This window comes from Myotis myotis, unplaced genomic scaffold (genome assembly GCF_014108235.1).
Source record: "Myotis myotis isolate mMyoMyo1 unplaced genomic scaffold, mMyoMyo1.p scaffold_m19_p_7, whole genome shotgun sequence".
Taxonomy (NCBI): domain Eukaryota; kingdom Metazoa; phylum Chordata; class Mammalia; order Chiroptera; family Vespertilionidae; genus Myotis; species Myotis myotis.
Window position 1 is genome coordinate 76,757,063 of NW_023416379.1, and position 20,111 is coordinate 76,777,173.

Sequence of the window (20,111 nt, forward strand, 5' to 3'; positions counted from 1 at the left end):
GCAATCCCAAGTGTGGCTTTGGGGGACACAGACCAGGGGTGTTTTGTTTTTTGTTTTTAATATATACGCTGAGTGGCCAGATTATTACGACCACCCCTAATTTGCCTACAAAATTTGTGCACTGGGGGAGGAGGGTGTCCCTCAGCCCAGCCTGCACCCTCTCTACTCTGGGACCCCTCAGGGGATGTCTGACTGCCGGTTTAGGCCTGATCCTAAACCAGCAGTTGGACATCCCTCTCACAATCTGGGAAGGCTGGCTCCCAACCGCTCACCTCCCTGCCTGCCTGATCACCCAGTAAGCACTCCCCTGCCAGACTGGTCGATGCCCAACTGCTCCCCTGCCAGCCCAATTGCCCCCAATTGCCCTCTCCTGCTGGCCCGGTTGCTCCCAACTGTCCTCTCTGCCTACAAACATCAGGTGATCATAATAATCTGGCCACTCAGTGTGTGTGTGTGTGTGTGTGTGTGTGTGTGTGTGTGTGTGTGTGTATTGATTTCAGAGAGAAAGGGAGAGAGAGAAAGAGAAATATCAATGATGGGAGAGAATAATTGACTAGCTGCCTCCTGCACGTCCTCTGCTGGTGATTGAGCCCACATCCCAGGCATGTGTCCTAGACCCGAATTCAACTCAGGACTCTTCAACCTGCAGGCCAACACTCTATCCACTGAGCTAAACCAGCTAGAGCATGTCTGTTTTATTTGGATGGCCAGTCAGTGGGGGCCTCACTGGGAAGGTGGCTTGAGGAAAGCACTGAAGGAAATGAGGCATTATCCCTGAAGATATCGGAAGGAAGTCCTTTCCAGCAGTGGCACCTCCAGTGGGGATGGCCTGGGGCAGGAATGTGTCTGGTTTAAGAGCAAGGAGGCCAGTGTGGGAATGGAGCAGAGAGTAATGGAGATGAGATAAAGACAAGGCCAGACCTCCTGGGCCTGGAGGATGGAAGAAGGGCAGGGACTGTGCTCTGAGGGTGGAAAGAGCCACAGGAGAGTTTAGAGCAGGAGAGGCCTGGCCTGATACCCCCTTTAAAGGATCACTGTGGCTGCTGAGCTGAGAACACCTGGGAGGTGAGAGGGCAGTCGGGAAGCAGGAGGACGCTGGAGGGGCTCCAGGCTGGAGAGGCTTCCAGGGGTGGAGGGTGGAAAGAGTGGGCATGCTGGGGTCTTGGTTCCTTCTGAAGATGGACTTTAGAGCGAGCCTAATGGTTAATCTGGGGCATTCGAGAGAGGGGTCAAGGTCACCAAAAATCTCAGAGGATACACGTAGAGGGACAGAGTTACTATTAGAGATGGGGAGACTCTGGAGCAGCCTATTTGAGGGGCATCACAGGCCTTCATTTTAAGAGATGCTGGAGCTGAGTGTCTGATAGGAACAGAAGGGAGCTGTCGGATTGGCAGTTGGTCAGACGAGTCTGGAGATCAGGAGAGATGTTGGTTGGAGAAACAGACTTGGGAAGCGACACAGGTAAATGACATTTAAAGCCTTGAGAATGGACAAGGTCACTAAGGGACTCATGGCTACAGTGTTACAGAAAAACCGGACAAGAACCAAGCAACGCTCTGAGAGTTTGGAGTTACAGTTTATTCACCGCGGTGGGCTTAGGGAAATGAATCCAAATTCTACGAAAAGCAACATGCAGAATGAAAGGGCGAGGACTACGCCCTCCATCTTGCCCCAGGGTAAGGGCTACGCCCTACATCTTACCCTGGATCCTCCATTTTTGGGCAGCCATGTGCTCGGCAAGGCTTCTTCCCGGAAGCCCAAGCCTCTGCTAGCCACACCCAGGACTTCTTTAAACTAACCAATGACAATCAAGGGAAGTGCGCGCCATAGATATGACCACATCCTGTGTAACAAGACACCGACTTGCGCCTGGCCAATCGGCAGGGCCCAGAGTCCCCTCTCCTCCCCTTACTGCACCCCCCTAAAAATCTCCTCTTCCCACCAGGCTAGCTCTCTCTCTGCCACTTGCTGCTGTGCCAGTAAGGAGGGTAGGGGAGCCAAGCCCAGGTTTGAATAAAAGACTCTTTGCTTTTGCATCGGACATGGCTGGCTCCCTGGTGGTCTTTTGGGGATCCTGAAATCTTGGCATAACACAGAACTTCCCTTTTTATGGAAGAGCCAGCCCTTAGTGTGCTTGTTGGCAGCCTTGAAAACTACAGAGTTCTATCCAATTAAAAAATGCACCTGGCATGGCATTGGGTATATCTAGTCTCTGGCCTACAAGGTCAGACAGCTAAGTTTATCTCCATCATTATTCAAGCAGGCTAGAAGGCAAAGTTATTTTTTCAGAATAAGAGGCCATCTAAAGAATAGCAGAAAATTCTGCTGGAAACCATTTACTGTCTTCATTAGCTGAGTATAGACAGAGACCCCAAAAGTTAGTAGCCTTGAAGCCCTAGCAAAGGTCAGGGCTGTGTACCACCCAGTTAATCTAGATACCACCCAGTTAATTTAGATAATGGTAGCTGAAGCAACCTCCCTACCTTTAATCATGTAAATAGCTGAAGCAACCTCCCCACCTTTAATCATGTAAATTGCCTAAGGGTCATGCTATGACCTAATCTGTGTGTCATTGAAACCTCCTTACGCTAGGGCTACCCCAGACAAACCTCCTTACCCTAGGGCTACCCCAGACCAAATAAAAGGTTGGAGTGGCCAGAGCATCGGAGGAAGTCTCTCTCCTTGAGTTGGACTTACCCGCCTGGCTCCCCGACATTTCCAAATTATCTCGTGTCCTTTTCTCTCATTTGCTGTGCAGCTCCTCTTTCAGATACCGAACCCTACTCCACACAGAACGTGGAGGGAGTGTTACTTGACATCTGGCGCCCCACGGGTAATCTGGAAGTGCAGGCTTTGCTGGAGCGAAAAAAGGAAGTTTTCACTGAAAAGGTGTGGAAAAGTCACCGAAAAAAGGTGAGGGGAATTCTACCACACGCAATGCCCAGGATTAACTACAGAAGCCTGGGTCTGTAAGTAAACTGGGAACGTTTTCTTAACCAGGCTAACCAATGGGCAGGATTTGGCTTCAAAAAAGTAGATTCTGCTTTAAAAAGGTATATTTGGCTTTTAAAAACTAAGAAACTGTATTATAGGCTTTTGATTTGCATGTTAAAAATTTTAGAAGGTAATCTCTTATATTTTTTGCATGTTATTATAGAACATAACCCTTGGTTTCTTGAAAAAGGTACTTTTTTAAATCAGGTTGAAAAAAAATAGTGCCATGGTCATCTTAATGTGTTTTCTTGTCCAAATTAAAATCTTAATTTGTATTTGGAATCTAAAATCTAAGGAAACCCCGCTGCCGAATCTCTCTGGTTCGGAGAAATTCAAAGGTGGCAGGAGAGGACAAAACTTTCGGCTCGCCCGCAAAAAGACTAGCTTTGTTTAAAAATTACCTGAGAACATGTCGGGAAGTGCAAAGTCTAGCCAAGGTCACCTTGGGTGCTAGCTATTACTTTGGAAAGCGAAAAAGAAAAAAGAAAAATTAAAATCTGTTTTTCTATTAAGCATGACTTTGGGAACAAATATGCCATCTGAGTCATTTGCTGAAACTTTCCCCAAAGCAGGATGTGGGGGAAAGGAAAAGGGAGCACATGGTGATCCAATATGGATGCCTCCTCCCCAAATATTCTAATTTAAAGTCTCCTTCTCATAAATGAAAAATTTTACAAAATTTAAAAAATGCATCTGGGATTTCTGTTCATGTGTAAAGAGAAAACCTGGCTTGAAACTAATGCGTGCATCATCTGATTTTTGGACATCTAGGTAGAGTTTTGAGCTGGAGTCTCTTTACAACTGTACAAAATAAAACCCAAGACTGATTATTTCCTAAGGAAAATGGCGAATTTGACCCAGGGTAGAAATGCTAGCTAGATTCTAGCAACAAGATTGGTATTTTTCCATAATAAAGTGATTTTTGAAATGTTAATGAAGCCTGTTCCAAAGCTAACTTTAAGACCTCCAAAAGAAAATTCAGTAAAATTGTCTCTGTTATAAAAATTTGCTAAAGCAAATGCCTTAAAATAATAATTGGATTTGAATCAAAGTAGCCCAGTAAAAAACTGGCCCTTTGTTAATTAAAAAGGCTAGCCAAGACTTTCTAGAGGAGAAAGGGGCTAGTCGCTTCCCGCCTGTAGCAAATTCTTAAAGAATATGGTCAATTTACATCTGATTGGTCCAGGGTAGGCCAAACCTATTTTGCCAGGGGAAAACAGCCCCCCCACCCCCCAGGCTGCGATCTCATGGCCAATTTTGAAACTTCCCGCCAACAAGCAACCGGAAGGAAACAATGTAGCTATAAGCTTGCTTCTTGACCTTCCCCCAGAGAAAAAATTATGGTCATTTTAAAATCAAGGGCTGGGCCAGGCCTGCCATGCCAGCCTCAAGTGTGGTTTTCCAGAGCTGCTGGAAATTTGAGACCTTGGAGTTTACTGAATCAAATGATAAAAACTTATGTCTCGATATTTTGAAGTGACATAATACTGAATTAAATGAGATCTGAGTATGCCTCGTACAAAATCTAAAAGAACAGAATTGAATCTGTTGGTTGATTATGTCTTGCATTTTTAAAGTTTATTCTTAAAAATGTTACTGATTGGGAAATGCTAAATATTTGACTTGCCAGCTAAAAGTTTAAGATTTGGATTGAATTGGGAAAAATTGTATAATTATGATAGCTAAATGCCTAAAAAGTAAAAATTTATTTTTGAGAAAATAATTTTTGTTTTCTCTGAAATAATTAGAATTCAAAATATGTTGCTTATTGGTCTGATTAAAAAAGGATTAATTTTATGATCTCTGAAAATTTTTAATATAAAAACCATTTCAAATTTAATTGAAAAGAAGAATGTAGACAGCCACCATTTTGGGCTGTGTAACTTGGCAGCCACCATGTCAGCCACATGGCTTGCCGCACCCCTGGGGGTCGCCATCTTGAAACAGCAAAGGCCCCTCCCTCTGATTTAGCCAAAAATGAATGTCTTCTCACTGAGGCAGAATGGGATTTCAGGGGTGGAGCTTTAAGGCAGAATTTTACTACCGAAATGCAGATGGGGCAGAAAGTGTGCTTGCCTCGGGGATTTATTTAATACTATTTTTAAGAAGATATTTTTAATGCTTAATAAATTAGCAATCACGGTCTTAATATAATTTCAGTGGTATGATAGATCAATGTTTTGAGCAATTGGCCTTATAAGGGCCGACAATAGAGCTCGTATTCCTTTAAAAGGCTAAGTCATTTTTCTAATCTCTTAAATCTAGAAAACCCTACTTTCCTTAAACTAAGGACAATTAAAGGTTATATGTTCCCTCCCTAAACAAAAGTTAAGTAGCTTATGTCAAAGAATTTAAAAGGGACTGATAGCAGTAATCCAATTTCTGTGATCCCAGCTGAAATTTTAAAACCAGTTTAAATTTAATTGATATCTCTTAATAATTATAAGAAGTATATAACTTTAAATTATATATATATATTTGATGGTCTTTCAAGTTGGATTTCAAAACTATAACCAAGGGAATGACTTTGAGAAATTTCACAGGCCCTGAAATGTTTTCAAAAGTTTATTCTCTCTTTAAGTTTTTGCCTCTGAGAAAGGGCAAAACAATTTATTTTGTTTAATATTTCTTAAAATACAGCAGTGGAATTTTAAGATGTAATTTGAAATAACAAAAGCTCCTTGCTGCTGCATTTTAAACTGGGCTGGAGGTGGGGCAGCATTTGCCCCTTGTGAATCAGAAGTTTACTAAATACTAAATTTACTTTCTTTGCTTTGCTTTTTCAAAAATACTTACTTAAATAACTATCTTTGTAAGCAGTTGAATCCTAGTAAAGTAAATTCTTCAAAAAAGATTACTGAAGGCTTCCCATGATTCCTCTGTATATGCAAATAAGCCAAAGGGGATACGCTTTAAAAATATAATTGCTAACATTTACAGATTGTTGTTAAAATACTAAATCTGACAATAATTACAGTCACTATAAATGAAAAATCACTTGAAATATATGGCTTTGCGGCAGTATTTGTTAAAATCTCAAAAGGCAACCATGTTTCTTACATTTGTTGCTTGTGTGAGAAAGAAGTGTCTGGAAGGAAATAAAAAGAGGTTTCCTTCATATGTCTAACTAACATTAAAAATCAATATATTGGTTCTCATAAGCTAGAGTAAATAATTTGTGTTTTGTCTCCTTAAACAAAGTTTATGTAAATTTACCCAAGATTAATACCAGAAATTTAATTAATGTCATTTACTGTCCATAACTTAGAAGTAAAGTTAAAAGAATAAATGTTATTTCAAACTGACTTAAAATTGGCAAATTGGGCTAAGTGGATATTCAGGGGAACTTAGCTTTCACCTATTAAAATATAAACTACTACAATTTTTATATAAGACCTCCATCATTATACCAAAAAATACTAGATAGGAACCAATTCCTGGAGCCTTAACTGTTTTTACTGATGGGTCATCTAATGGGAAAGCTGCCTATCATACTATAAAGTCTGACTGAGTCATACTGACCAGTCATACTTCTGTGCAAAGAATTGAATTAAAAGCTATTAAGGCTGGGTTTCAAGATTTCCAACAGCCTATTAATATAATTTCTGATTCCTCTTATGCTTTGGGCCTAGTAAGTAGAATTGAAACTGCTCGGTTGAAATGGCTTAGTGACCAAAATTTATTCTTACTGTTTAAAAAGGTTCAGCAGATTGTGCAGCAAAGAAAATACCCTTTTTATATCACTCATATCAGGGCTCACAGTGTATTACCTGGCCCATTAACTAAGGGAAATGCACATGCTGATCAATTGGTTGCTTTATTAAAAGAGGCCTCAAAATCTCATCAGCTTTTACATCAGCCTGCTAAAATGTTGTCCAAACAATTCTCAATCTCAGAAAGCAAAACAGATTATCAAGGAATGTCCCACTTGTATGTTACATCTACCTCAAGGTTCTAATACAGGAGTCAACCCTAGAGGTTTGTTAAGGGACCATATCTGGCAAATAGATGTAACACATTATACTCCTTTTGGATGTCTTGAGGCATTACATGTCTCTGTAGACACCTTTTCAAAAGTCCTATGGACCATATAATTCCCAAGGACAGGCCATTATTGAACGACAACATCAACGACTGAAATCTCAACTAGAAAAACAAAAAGGGGGGATGATGGAGAAATCACCTACGGATAGGCTGCACCAAGCCTTAATTACTAAAATGGTCTAGTTAAATGGAAGGATCCCAAATCTGGTTTATGGAAGGGACCTGACCCATTATAAACCTTTGGCAGAGGGTACGCTTGTATATTCCCAGAGAATTTTTCCAAACCCATATGGATTCCTAATAGAAATATTAAAACACATTGTATGTGGGAAACGTATTTATACGTTTTACGTATTTATACATTCTACCAGTGTAGTAGAGCGCGGGACACGTATTAATACGTTTTTTTATAGACTAGCTGTAGAATGCGGGTAACATATAAATATGTAAACTAAAGTTATCGTAATTTTACTGAACGTTGCCATTTGTGCAAAAAAATTAGCAAAAATGGCCTGCACCACCTGTTAGCACGCGATAAAAACTACCCGCAAACAATGTGTTAAACTGCATCAGGAATTTAGCCAGACTGAAGATCTTGCGCCTGGAGCCATACCAGGTAGCTGTAAACAATCAACAACCAACAGCCCAGAGACCACCTGGGGCACGGTAAAGTGAAGTATGGTAACAATCATTTCAGGTAAAAACTATAGTTTCATACTGGTCTTAGAAGGCACATTTTTCCTTTACCTGGGAAGGACAGCACAGCTTTCCCAAGGTCAGAGGGCTCCAGTTAATGTGTCAACTCAGTGTTCTGGAGACCCAAAACTGTAATTTAGATAAAGTGCCTAAGTTTAACCCAGGTCACTCAAGGGTCCGAGACCCAAAACTGTAATTTAGATAAAGTGCCTAAGTTTGACCCAGGTCACCCAAGGGTTCTAGACCCGAGACTGTAATTTGGATAACATGCCTAAGTTTAACCTAAGTTACCCAGGGACTCTGGATGATGTGTTTGCCCAAAGCTGTGATTTGGATGGCATGCTGTCTCTGCTTCTGTAAATTGCTTTTTTTAAAAAAAAAAAAACTAGGTTCCTCATTCCAAACCTTGAGTTTAAAATTAAGTTGTCATGACCTAGAGCAAAGAATATTCTTGCATGGTATTATTCTACAAGTTTCATTAATAATTTTTGATGCTTTACAACAGTATATTGTGCATTTATCCCAAACAAACTTATAAATTAATTCTTTGAATGTTTGGAAGCAACTTAAGGACATGAAAGGATTTATTCCCTTCCACTGTGTGGAAGGCCCCCTGGGGAAGGCACTTAAGCATTCTGTATTGACCTCTCTTGACCTTTTTTGCCAAAAGGATTCCAATTGTCTACAGCTGTTATCTGAGCTCTCCATTCTAGCTGAGATCATGAAAAGCTGGTACCATGGAAGAAACCTGGATTCCCTATGATCAATGCCAGGGCCCCGCCAGCAGGCGACGGGATCCAAAGGCAGTTGCTGGGCATGGAGGCCAGAGGGACATAGGTTAACAAGGAGACAGAACTGAACCTCACATCACCCTACTTGGCCCAGAGGATGGCTGGTAGTCATTGACGGGTAAGATCCCTCAGGGAGGGATGACCTAAGACAGGCACAGTCGGCGGGGGGGGGGGGGGGGGCAGTAGAAGAGAACTTGGGGTTCAACAGAGGTGGGATGCAGATCCTCACCCCCCGAATTGTGCAGGGGCTTGAACACTCGCCCCTTCTGAGGAAGGTCTCCTGCCCCCATGGCTGCTTCTCTGCTTCCCATGCCCAGCCCAGATTGGTACCCACATAACAGAAAGAGCCTTGGTCCAGCTGAAATCAGAATCCAGATAAACGGAGGCTTGGCTAACAGACCCTATGTCTAAATCTAGCCTAACAACAGGAATGCTCAGAGCCTTCACAAGGATGTAAAGTGATCCTTTCCATTAATATTTACAGTGTAAATTAAGATTATTGTTAAAATATTAAATTTGACAGAAAATAGTTGTCAAGTTTTCAAATTAATTAAATTTGGCTAATTTGAAATAAGTAATTATTCAAAAAGTATTAATGAAAATTTTCATTTCGTGGTAAAATTGCTTAACATTCTATGAACCTAAAGCAGTCATATTTTTGTGCAAAAAAATCAACATTTAAAGTTATCCAGGCTGCATTATAAATTTTCCAAAAAGCCTTCTAATTAAATCAAAAAAGGGGGGATAGTGGAAAAATATAGTGGAAAAATACCATGAAAGGAAATAGATCCTGTAACTAAATTACATTTAAATAAAATTTTTTCGTTTATAATGCTAATAGTGAGACACCCAGGAAAAACACACATGATGCCAGGGTAAGTCAGGGAAAGATCATTTTAAAGAAAAAACCCCAAGTAAGGTTTCCTTTATTAACATTTGGTCGAGATTACATTTGTATACTTTTAGAGAACAGCTCCAAGACTATGTGGATTCCTGCGACAACAAATCCCAGAGGGAATTGCTCCAGCCACAAAGACAGGAGAGACAGTTCAGAGATGGAGATGGTGAAGACGCCTTGCCATGCTAGCAGTCAGCAGCTGTGCGTCGCTGCAGGGTGTCCAGGACCAGACCAGAAAGGACTGGACCTGCATTACCACCGTTTGTCCACCATCCAGAACCAGCATCTCATTGCTGGCATGTGCACATGAACTGTCAGACATTGAAACTTGGACTCAGAACTGTTGGACATTGAAATTGGGACTTGTTCTTATATTTCTAGATTTTTCAAAGAAAAAATAAAGGGGAGATGCTGGAAACCATTTACTGTCTTCATTAGCTGAGTATAGACAGAGACCCCAAAAGTTAGTAACCTTGAAGCCCTAGCAAAGTTCAGGGCTGTAGTACCACCCAGTTAATGTAGATACCACCCAGTTAATCTAGATAATGGTAGCTGAAGCAACCTCCCTACCTTTAATCATGTAAATAGCTGAAGCAACCTCCCAACCTTTAATCATATAAATTGCCTAAGGGTCATGCTATGACCTAATCTGTGTGTCATTGAAACCTCCTTACCCTAGGGCTACCCCAGACCAAATAAAAGGTTGGAGCAGCCAGAGCATCGGAGGAAGTCTCTCTCCTTCAGTTGGACTTACCCGCCTGGCTCCCCAGCATTTCCAAATTATCTCGTGTCTTTTTCTCTCATTTGCTGTGCGGCTCCTCTTTCAGATACCAAACCCTACTCCACACAGAACGTGGAGGGATTGTTACTTGACAAATTTCAAACAGTATTTTTACAGAATAGGGGTTTAACTTCACATCCCCCAACCCCCACCCCTTGTCCCACAAGCTTTTCAGCCTTGTGGTACAACAACCACAGGATGTTACAGTGAACAGGGGTTTCGATTGATCTTTTACTACTTCCTGCTGGAAAGGGACGACATCCAAGGGGTTAACATCCCGTTTCTTCCTCTTGGAGAGGTTGGTAGGGAATTCTTCTGGCTTGTAGGACCATTTGAAGTTTAAAGGCATCTAGACGGGATGAGATAAAGCGAATTAACAGATTTAGAAGACATGGTCCTGTCAATGGAAGGAGCCATTTCCAGATATCCCCCACCCCATGCAGCCCAGGTCTCAGATAACTCCTGTCTTATTTTTGAAGCTCGATCAGCTAGTTTCTTCTGTCAGCAAGGTCCTTGGATAGGCTCTGATAGTAGGAGAGGGAAATTGCTAGTCCCCCTGTTGAAATGCCAAGTGTTATAAGGAGAGGGTGAGGTTCTCAAGAGGCAGAGTGTAAACCTGAGAGTGGTCGAGATTAAGAAAGTTCAGTAACAGCAAAAGAGTTAGCCTTAGCTTCATCTTGTTAAGCAGTAATTTATGGTGCTTCTATATTCCAACAAGGGCAGAAGAGTTCTCCTCCTGGGACCATCCTTGGGTTCCGGCGGCACCCATAAAAAGACAAAATGAGAATTGCTAGAAAGATAAAAACAATGATTATCCAGAAATACCAGAGCATTTTGCCTTTACACTCTGATCCAGGACACCCTTAAGGACAAATCAGCCGGCCCCCACCTATGCACCAGGCCTCTATCCTATATAATAAAAGGGTAATATGCAAATTGACGCTGACAGCAGAACTACTGGGAATGACTGGTCACTATGACACACACTGACCACAAGGGGGCAGACGCTCAATGCAGGAGCAGCCCCCTGGTGGTCAGTGCGCTCCCACAAGGGGAGCTCAGCTCAGCCACAAGCCAGGCTGACGGCTGCCAGCACAGCGGTGGTGGTGGGAGCCTCTCCTGCCTCCTCAGCAGCGCTAAGGATATCCAACTGCAGCTTCAGCCTGCTCCCCGCTGGCAAGTGGACATCCCCCGAGGGCTCCCGGGCTGCCAGAGGGATGTCTGACTGCCAGCTTAGGCCCAATCCCCCCAGGGAGCAGGCCTAAGCCAGCAGGTGGACATCCCTCCAGGCGTCCCAGACTGCAAGAGGGCACAGGCCAAGCTGAGACCAGTCTATATCCTATCTAATAAAAGAGAAACATGGTAATTAGCTGTACATCCGCTACCCTTCCCATTGGCTAATCAGGGCAATATGCAAATTAACTGCCAGCCAAGATGGCGGCTGGCAGCCAGGCAGCTTGAAGCGAACATGAGGCTTTCTTGCTTCAGTGACGGAGGACTCCAACGTCCCCCACCTGCCGCTGCCGGCCTCTGAGCTTGCAGTTTGAAACATTGTTACAAATATAGAAGCTAAACAAAACCCCAGAAACCTGCTTTCAGCCAGCCAGGATCTCAGAGCTGGAGTTGAAACAGTTTTTTGATTATAGAACCCAAACAAACCAGATACCTGCTTTCAGAAGCCGAGGCCTAAGAGCTGGAGCCAAGCCTCAAAGCTAAAGCTGGCCCACAATTAAAAAAAAGAAAATAAAAAAAGGAGCGGTTGGGAGCTTCTGTCACTCGCCAGCCTGAAAACAGCCCTCAGCCTCTCATCCAGGCTGGCTGGGCACCCCAGTGGGGACCCCCACCCTGATCCAGGACACCCTTCAGGGCAAACCAGCTGGCCCAACCTGTGCACCAGGCCGCTATTCTATATAATAAAAGGGTAATATGCCTCCCGGCACCAAGATCAGTGTGACAGGGGGCAGCGCCCAAACCCCCTGACCGCCCTGCGGCTCTGTGTGTGACAGGGGGTGGGGCCACAGCCTCCCTATCCATCCTGCTCTGTTCGTGACAGGGGAAGGCGCCCCAACCCCCTGATCAGCCGTGCTCTGTGCCTGATAGGGGGAAATCCCCAACCCCCTGATCGGCCCTACTCTGTGTGTGATGGGGTAGAGCCATAACTTCCCCATTGGCCCTGCCCTGAGTGTGACAGTGCAGCGCCCCAACCCCCTGATTGGCCCTGCTCTGTGGGTGATAGAAGGCAGCGCCCCAACCCCCACCCCACCGGCACTGCTCTGTGTGTGATGGGGTAGAGCCATAACCTCCCCATCGGCCCTGCCCTGAGTGTGACAGTGGTGGCGCCCCCCCCTGATCGGCACTGCTCTGTGCTGGGGTCCAACCCCAGCAGGTCCAGGGGTCCCCAAAGGTGTGGACGGAGTCGGCGAAGAAGGAATGACACGGAGACAGCATTCAGTTGATCAGCAGCCTCGCCAGGATCTCCAGCCAAGTTCTGTTCAGGATCTCCAGCGAAGTTCTGGTTAGGATCACCAGCCAGGTTCTGTGTCCATGTTCTCTTGCTAGGTTCTCCAGCCAGGTTCTCCAGGTTCTCCAGCCAGGTTCAGTCACCAGGTTCTAGTCAGGTTCTCTTGCCATGTTCTATAGCCAGGTTCTGTCTCTAGGTTCTTCAGCCAGGTTCTCTCGCTAGGTTCTGTCTCTAGGTTCTGTGGCCAGTTTCTGTCCAGGATCTTTTGCCATGTTCTCTCGCTAGGTTCTGTCTCTAGGTTCTGTCTCCAGTTTCTGTCCAGGATCTTTTGCCATGTTCTCTCCAGCGAAGTTCTTCTGTCTCTAGGTTCTGTGTAGGTTCTGTGTCTAGGTTCTGAGTCCTGTTGTCTTGTTACATCTGTATTTATACCAGTTGATTCCAATCCTATCAATCTCTATTCCAAAGGTTAGGGCGTTTCTTATCTCCATTCCAGGGAGTAAAGATTATGTAGCTTAAGCATGATTGTTCGTTGTTAAAGTGATTAACTGCCCGCCTGGTACTTAGTTAAGGGGTTTTATTCCCTCCCTAACTTGAGGGGAAAATCCCTACCTGGGGAAACAACCTTTCTCAGAGAGGTGACCTTGGTTAAAACACATAGTGCCAAGAAGGTGAGCAAACATATTAAGAACAGTATGCCATATATGCCAGGTCCCTTGAAACAGCAAGGATGGACCGGCTCCCGGCAGCTCTGTGGGTGATAGATGGCGGCGCCCAGACCCCCTTATCTGCCATGCTCTGTGTGTGACAGAGGGGAGCTCCTCAACCCCCTGTTCGGCCCTGCTCTGTGCATGACAGGGGGGAGCTCCCCAACCCCCTGATTGGCCCTGCTCTGTGCATGACAGGGGGTGGTGCCACAACCTCTCCATCGACCCTGCCTTGAGTGTGACAGGGGGCGGTGCCCCAACCCCCCAATCGGCCCTACCCTGAGCGTGACTGAGGGTGGCATCACAACCTCCCAATCCGCCCTGCTTTGTGCATGCCAGGGGGCGGTGCCCCAACTCCCCAATCAGCCCTACTCTGAGCCCAACCAGGGGCTGCACCTAGGGATTGGGCCTGCCCTCTGCCACCTGGGAGCAGGCCTAAGCCAGCAGGTCGTTATCTCCAGAGGGGTCCCAGACTGTGAGAGGGCACAGGCCAGTCTGAGGGACCCCTCCTCCCCCCCGAGTGCACAAATTTTTGTGCACTGGGCCTCTAGTCTATATAATAAAGAGGTAATATGCAAATTGGTCCTAACAGGATCACAGTAATGACCAATTTGCATATTGACAGACCAGCAGGAGGCTGCGCATGTAGCAGGGTGACTTTCGGTGCTTGACCGGACTCCCCGGGAGGGTTGAGACCCCTCGCTTCCGAGCCAGGGGCAGGTGTGGAAACCTGGGGTTTCATTAGCGCCCTGCCTACCCCTGCACCCCTCTCAGTGGGAGTCAGGCCCCCACTGGGGAGGGGCATGGTCAGTCTGGTGCCCTGGAGGCCCTGCTCTGGGGGTTCTGCCCCACAGCAGGAGAGGGTGCTGGGCTGAGGGTGTGGCCTGCTCCTGGGTAATGGCTTCTCGTTCATTGAGAGGAACCTGGGTGGACAGTAAGCACCAACGTGGGATGGAAGCAAACACCCGCCACCCCGCTTGGCCTCAGTTGGCTCAGCACCTTCTGAGCAGCATCTCAGGTGCTTCAGGGAAATGGGGCGCACTGGCCACCTTGCTTCCCTGCACCCGGCACTGGGGGGGGGGGGGGGGGAGTAAGGCTGCATCCCTGCCTGGTGCTGGAGTCCTCTTTTTCTCCCGGGTGCACACACCAGACAAACAACCCCTGTGCACCACACCCCATCTGAGAGCACTCTGCCTGGGGGCGCCACTAAGCCTGTCCCCCACCATCCCCCCCAAACCCCTGTAGGAGGAGAGATAAAGAGGGTGGGAAGAAAAGTTTTAAAGGGGAGCTGGTACAGCTTAAAAGGAGAATGGGAAGAAGAAAGAAATGGGAGAGGGAGCAAAACAGGTCCGAGGAAGGAAGTAAAGAAAAAAATTAAGGTGGGAAGAAAGGAAAAGGACAGGGAGGGCTGGGGTAAAGATAAAGGAAAGAAGGATTGTGGGGAGGGAGGGAGGGAGGGTAGGAGAAAGATGGGAAGAAGGAAGATGGAACAGAACTAGGAAATAAGGAGGAAAGAAAAGTTTATAAATAATGAGTCAGTACGAAAAAGTGTTACATGAAGGAAAGAGAAAAAATGTGTCAGAAGCCAATAAGAAAGTCAAATACAATTGTGTGTGAACAAGATAAGATTTTTTTAAAAAGTTAATAGGGGAGACCAGGCCAGCAGGGGAGGGCAGTTAGGGGTGACCAGGCCAGTAGGGAGGGCAATTAGGGTGATCAGGCTGGCAGGGAAGGGTAGTTAGGGGTGACCAGGCCAACAGAGGAGGGCAGTTAGGGGTGACCAGGCCGAGAGAGGAGGGCAATTAGGGGTGACCAGGCCGACAGGGGAGGGCAGTTAGGGGTGACCAGGTCAGCAGGAGAGGGCAGTTAGGGGAATCAGACAGGAAGGCAGAGTGGTTAGGGCAGGCAGGCAGGTGAGCAGTTAGGAGCCAGAGGTCTCGGATTTTGAGAGGGATGTCCAAATGCCAGTGCGGGATCGGGCCTAAATCGGCAGTTAGACATCCCCTGAGGGCTCCTGGATTAGTGAGGGTGCAGGTCGGGCTGAGGGACCCCTCCCCCTGCCCCCCATGCATGAATTTCGTGCACTGGGCCTCTAGTCTACACTAATCTACACTAATAAAAGAGAAAAATGGTAATTGGCGTACGGCGATACCGTTTTCATTGGCTAATCAGGGCTATATGCAAATTAACTGCCAACTAAGATTGGCAGTTAACTGCCAACAAGATGGCGGCTAATTTGCATATGTAGGCACAATGCAGGGAGGCGAAAGGGAAAGCAGGAAGAAGCCCCCTGCCACTGACAGTGATCGGAAACCCAGGGGGGAGCTAAGAGCTGGGGCCGCCTTTGCCCTGCCCCCCAGCCATGATCGGACAATCAGGCGCCTTTGCCGCCCTGGCCAGAGATAGCAGGAAGTAGGGGTGGAGCCAGCGATGGGAGCTGGGCACAGTCGAAGCTGGCAGTCCCGGGAGCTAGGGGTCCCTTGCCTGGGCCTAAAGCGAAGCCCACAATCGCGGGGCCGCTGCCACTGCAGGTCCCCACTGCCCGGGCCGGACGCCTAGGCCAGAGGCGTTAGGCCTGTGCAGGGGCGGAGCCTGCAACCGCGGGGAGCTGGGGGTCCCCTGCCCAGGCCTGACACCTCTGCCGGAGGCCTCAGTCCTGGTCAAGGGGCCAATCCAGTGATTGGTGATGGGAAGGTGATGAGGGTCAACTCCTCTGGCCGAGGCATCAGGCCTGGGTGGGGGGCGGAGCCGCGGATTGGGGGGATATGATGGTCCCCCTGCCCAGGCATGATTCCTGGGTCAGAGGCCTCAGGCCTGGGTGGGGGCCAGAGCCAGTGATTGGGGGGAGATGGGGGTCCCCTGTCCAAGCCTGACACCTCTGGTGGAGGCGTCAGGCCTGGGCAAGGGGCCGATCAGGCGATCGGAGGGTGATGGGGGTCAACGCCTGAGGGCTCCCAGTATGTGAGAGGGGGCAGGCTGGGCTGAGGGACACTCTCCCCTCCCCCCCACACCCAGTGCACGAATTTTGTGCACCGGGCCCCTAGTACATATATAATGGAATATTACTCAGCCATAAAAAGAATGAAATCTTATCACTTGTAACAGCATGGATGGATTTAGAGAGTATTGTGCTAAGTAAAAGAAGTCATTTATATGTGGAATTTAAAAATCAAAATGAATGAACAAACAAAATAGAAACAGACCCAGATACAGAGAACAAACTGGTGTTTGCTAGAGGGGAGGGGGTTTGCATTGGAAGAAAGGGGTGAAAAGATAAAAAATTTCAAACTTGCCATCTTGTAAAGGCTAAATACAGACTGACAGAACATATATGAACAATTCACCAGTCAGGCCCCAGTGACTGCAGCCCAACCCCATGTGACATGGAGCAGAAGAACTGTCGGCTGAGCCCCGTCAACCAGAGAACAGGAGAGAATCAAAAGGTTGTTTTACTGTGGGATTGCTACCAAGGGGTGATAACAGGAACGCAGACCATAGAATTCACTGCTATTCCTCTGTTCTCATTATTGTCTGTGTCTCCTGTCAGACTGTCAGCATCAGGAGAGCGGGCGACTGTCTGTTTTCATGAAAAGTTCACCAGGCCTAACATGAAGCCTGGCACAGAGGCCCTCACGACATCCTAGTGGATGAAGGAGTGAGTAAATGCTGACCAGGCTCCTTACAGCTGAGCTGAGACGGGAAGGAGGGTCACTGTGCTTGGTTTGGAGCCTGTCTCAGTCCGATGGGGCTGCCATAACCAAACACCCCTGACTGGGCGGCTGAAACACTACAGGTTTATTTTCTCCCAGTTCTGGAGGCTTCAAGTCCAAGATCAAAGTGCCAGGCAATGTGGTTTCTGGTTGAGGCCCCCTTCCTGCCTGGCAGATGGCTGTCTCTCCCCATGTGTTACCATGGCCTCTCCTCTGTGTGTGCAGGGAGAGGGGGGTGTAGGTATCTGATATCTTTCTCTTATAACCACCTGTCCTATCCAATTAGAGCCCCAACCCATGACCTCATTCAACCTTAATGATCTCCTTTAAGGCAATGGTTCTCAACCTTGTCTGCACATTAGAATCACCTGGGAATGTTTTTAAAATTCTGATTTCTGGGCCTCATCCTCTGGAAATTTTGTTTCTTTGTTATGGGGTGGGGCCACAACATTAGTAACAAAGAAACAGAATTTCTGGAGGATGAGGCCCAGAAATCAGGATTTTAACAAGGTTCCCAGGTGATGCTAATGTGCAGCCAAGGCTGAGAACCACTGCCTTAAAGGCTCTGTCTCTAAATGCAGTCACATTGGAGGGTTGGTGCCTCAACATATGAATTTTGGGGAACACAAGTCAGTCCATAAATGCTTTTCCTCTGATGTGTGATTTTGTTACCTACCAACTGGTCTCCATTTCTGGAGCCCCTCCTCAAGCCTGATGCTCAGTGCCCCCAGACTCTGGTCTCCCACAGAGCTTGGCCCCTGCCCACCACCTGCCTCTGAGTTCTTAGGGCTGGGGTTGGGGGTCCGGGTAGTTTTCAGGGTCAGGGATGACTGATGCTCAGAGGCAGCCATAGCTCAGCTGCCACATATGGGGCTCTGGGGAGCACTCCCCTGGCTTGCGGCCCCCCTGCCTATTCAGCAGCTTAAGCAGTAGCATAGCCTGGCTTATGAATGACAGAGTTTATTTCACATGGTTCTAAAGGCTGAGAAGTTCAAATCCAGGTGCCAGCAGATTCAGTATCTGGTGAGGGCCACTCCTGGTTCACAGACGCCCGTCCACTCACTGTGTCCCCACATGGCGGGCAAGGCCAGGCAGCTCTCTGGAGTCTCTGTTATCAGGGCTCCACCCTCATATGCCAATCGCCTTCCAAAGGCCTCGCCTCCAAATACCAGCACATGGGGGTTAGGTTTCTACCTATGAATCTCGAGGGGATACACACATTCAGCCTATAGCACCCCCAGCATCCTGGCTCAGCTGTCAGGGTAGGAATGAGGCTTAGGGGTGAGGCTGCAGAGTTCCTATGTTCAGGGATGGGGGGAGCAGAGAGCAGGGTGGGGAGGGTCCTATCTGAGGAGGCGGGTGGGTGGGTCCCCACATAGGAAAGAGATGGGACCCCGGGGTCCTCTAGCCACAGGTTGTGGAGGGTGACGGGACCGCTGCTGGGCCATGGGCAGCCTGGGTCCCCTCGCTGAGGTCCTTGTAGCCCAGTGAGGTGGGCAGCCCACACCGAGGTTCAGCGCCTGGTCCTGAGGGCACTCAGCCTGGCCCAAGGCCTGTTCTGTCCCAGGGGAGGAAGGGACAACTAAAGGCCAGGACAGCCTGCTGCTCAGGGCTGGGCTCAGACTTGGCAGGGGTACTGGCCCAGTCAGTGGGACCCTGGAAACCCCAGGACTTTGGGACCAGGGCTCATCCCTACAGGGGCAGCCCAGCCCTTTGCTGTCTGTGACCCAGAGGACCCCTTCCGAACACCAGCAGGGGTCCTCATGGCACACCCTCCCCTGCTGCTCTCCTCCCTGAAACCTCTACCCCTCTGTGTGCTGACTCCCCCCATCCTGACCTCCTAAGGGGCATTCTTGCCTTCCCAGGCCTGACACCCCAGCCCCACCCCCATCCCAAGCTCTGAGACAAGGGGCACTAGTTCCCAGGAGGAAGGTGCTCTAGCTCCAGAGGCAGCAGCGGGAACAGGGGACAGGTTCTTGGGGGTCCAAGGTCCCATCTGGGGGACTAAGGTCTCCTGGTTTGATTGTGGGGTGCACCTGGACCTGGGAGCCAGCGGTTATGGCCCAGGAGCCTCGCTCTTTCCTGAGGCAGCGTCCACGGTGACAAAATGGGGAGGAAGCATCGACATCAGTGTGCATTTGGAAAAACACTTTGCACCCCGAATTTGACATAGGACAGGGCCCCCTCCTGCGTTCAAAGCCCTGTTCTGGAGGTGCTGGAGCAGAGGGACACCCTGAGAGGTCCTGGCTGAGCAGCAGAAAGGGGAGCTGGCTCTTCTGTCCTAAGCCTTGTGGCCACACGGGGGCGCGGCCGCTTCGTTCCCGAGGCTGCCTGTTCCCTGGCAGGGGCTGTGCTGTAAGTGGGTCAGAGGGGGCTGACTTGAAGGCAGGGCATCCGCTGGGGATGAAAAAGCTTTGGGGAGTCCTGGGATCCACAGTGTCAATGTCAGGACAGGACAGGGATTGACCAAGAAGAGTGCTCAGGAGCCAGGAGCCATCTCTGAGGTTTCCATCTCTCCACTGTCACCCCTTTCACCAATCCCTTGAGGACACCACCATGGGAACCTGAAAAGTAGAAACATTTTCTTCCACTCCCTATTCCTTCCTTCCTTCCTTCCTTCCTTCCTTCCTTCCTTCCTTCCTTCCTTCCTTCCTTCCTTCCTTCCTTCCTTCCTTTCTTTTTTCAAACTCAGTTTTCAAAATAAAATCATCTCTTATTTGGGAACCACATCTCAATGTCTACACAATCTTCCACAGCGCGGGGATGCGCACTGGGACTCTTGGGGATAAAGCACAGCCTCCCAGGTCCATCTGTCCCCCAGAAGGACAGCAGAGGGTCCCCTGTGCCAGGGGTCACACCTGGTGCCCCAGAGGTCACAGCTCCAACCCCAAGCTGTCCCTGAGACCTCCTGTGAGCACAGCCCCTCTCTCAGGGTCCAGAATGAGCCCATACACATCCTCTAAGATCCCTCCTTTCCCTCAGGCATCCACCCCCTGATCCAGAAAGGCTCCACACCCTGGAATGAAGACCC